The sequence below is a fragment of the Aplysia californica genome, unplaced genomic scaffold (genome assembly GCF_000002075.1).
Source record: "Aplysia californica isolate F4 #8 unplaced genomic scaffold, AplCal3.0 scaffold00341, whole genome shotgun sequence".
Classification (NCBI taxonomy): domain Eukaryota; kingdom Metazoa; phylum Mollusca; class Gastropoda; order Aplysiida; family Aplysiidae; genus Aplysia; species Aplysia californica.
This window is the reverse complement of record NW_004797611.1, coordinates 800,021-802,521: the sequence shown is the minus strand read 5'-3', so window position 1 is coordinate 802,521 and position 2,501 is coordinate 800,021.

Sequence of the window (2,501 nt, the reverse complement as noted above, 5' to 3'; positions counted from 1 at the left end):
TGTTCATTTGCATTGCTTCTGACTAAAAAGAAATACCCAACTACATTCTATCTCTTTACATTTTTTGGAATAATCTTGAAGCCTGTTCATTTGCATTGCTTCTGACTAAAAAGAAATACCCAACTACATTCAATCTCTTTACATTTTTTGGAATAATCTTGAAGCCTGTTCATTTGCATTGCTTCTGACTAAAAAGAAATACCCAACTACATTTTATCTCTTTACATTCTTTGTGCCCTTTGTCAACGTTTTAAGTAAAACAAGTGACACAATGCAATGTAATCAGGTGCTCATCAATTTTGAGGGGCTATAGAGTTATTGAAATAATCTGGAAGCTTGTTCATTTGCATTGCTTCTGACAAAAAAGAAATAGATCTACACTGTACCCAACTCGCTTTTCACATTTTTATTTTTGGTGCCCTTAAACAACGTTTTCAGTAAAACAAGCGGGAATATATTGTATAAAAATGTTGAGTCTTAATTTTTAACATTCGATAAAATTTCGAGCGGATAAAAATCGGTTTCTTCGACTGTATTGTTTTGGCGAGCGCCTGATTTCACCATGATGCCATTTGATACATATTGGGCGGCTTTTTTTTCTTCTTGTTCGAGGCATCCCGGGGAGAGTGGAAATATACAATCCAGACCACACTGAGAGGCACTGTCACTTATTCGGAGGATTGAATTGGGGCCAGCCATATTTTTTCTTCATGGATGGGGCAAAAGCTATCTTTATAGTAAAATACCACACGGGTTGTTGGCGGGTGCTCTGGTGTGGTTTGCTCCGTCTTTCCTATCAAACATCTATAGTCATTAATACATGTATTTCTTTTTCTTTTCTTTGTATGTTACTCTCAAGTAACATCTCTATTCTTCAACACTTATATGACCTAGATCTACATGATGCATTTGTGTTGCAAGTGCTATTTCACTCTTGTTGAAGCTAGAACTAACTATAATGACAATGCGACCAATTCGACCCGTGAACTTGAAAAACAAATGCGTTTGATTTTAAAAGTCACTGTCGAGTTTAGTTGAATTCGGTCGTACTTTGCCTAAATGGTAGCTTTTGCCCCATCCATGAAGGGAAATCTGTCTGACCCCGACTCGAACCGATGAATCCGATTGGCTGTGTGCACTGCATCTAACATACTTGGATCAGACAGATACTCGATGAATTAATTTCTTTATGTAGGAATCGAACTCGCGTCTTCTACTTATATTGACGAACAACTGAATCATTTTCACCACGGAACAGGCATGAGCAAGCGTGTCCAAGTCTAGATTTTAGTGCTGAATTGAACGATTCCGGCTACATGTACATAATAATCTCACTTGTCAATGCAGGGGAAAATTTGGGGAAATCGGCTGAATTCATCATCATCATCCGGTGCCTTGCCGACTGGGGTGGGAGATCATGAACCTCCACTTCACTCTGTCTTGTGTTGCAGCTATGGTGTCTGTAGTTCTTGCTGTTCCCAGCCCTGTTGTCTACCTGTCTAGTATCTTTTCCCTCTGTCTGCCTCTGCCTCTTTTTTCCATCAAACTCACCTGCTGTTACAATATTCCCCAATGCTTCTTTCCGCAATGTGTTGAATTACTCAAGTCTTTATTCTTAAAAGTGAGGCAAAAACTGATACTATATATGTGCATTGTGTAACTCAGTGGCCCTTCACGTGGTTATAGAAGATTTTTGCTTTCAGCTGGACCGGAGACTATTAATTTAATGTTAATCTTCATGACAGATATTTATGTTTTAGTTAACACTTTCAGTACTGTTTGTACTGACAAGATAAAATGTGGCACGACGCAGTAGAATCAGGCGACCGTCAATCTTTGGGGAAATGTAGGTACTAACATAATCTTAAAGCCTGTTTATTTGCCTTGCGTTAGATGAAAAGAATATCTGTCTATCTTAAATAGAAGACGGGATGTTTGTGATTGAAGGAGATGGGGGGTCGCCTGGTGTCAGAGGTAACATTAGTGAGAAGATGGCCACCAAAATTTGTTGACTTCCAAAGTTTAAATATCCTCGGGAATGGCATATTTACAATTTATTTTTGCCTTTGAACAACGTTTTTCAGTCGATCTACCCAGGAGTGTGTTTTTTAATGGACATAATATGTGTTAAACTTTAAAAAAGAACCGATGAAAATTACCCGACAGTCGAAAACATGTCGATTTCTTTGGACGAGCACCTGATTTCACAATGATATCACTCAAATGTTCTCACGGTGAGACAAAAACAAAGCGATAATACCTGTTCTCTTTGTGACGATATGCAACTGAAAAAAATACTATTTACATTTCCAAAACGCTCCTATAATTAAGAAGAAAAGTGGTAGTGAACCCTTTTGGGAGATCACCTACGACATACTTTAAGCACGAAACATAAGGGGATAAACAGCTGAAGAAGAAGAAGAAGAAGAAAAAGAAGAAGAAGAAGAAGAAGAAGAAGAAGAAGAAGAAGAAGAAGAAGAAGAAGAAGAAGAAGAAGAAGA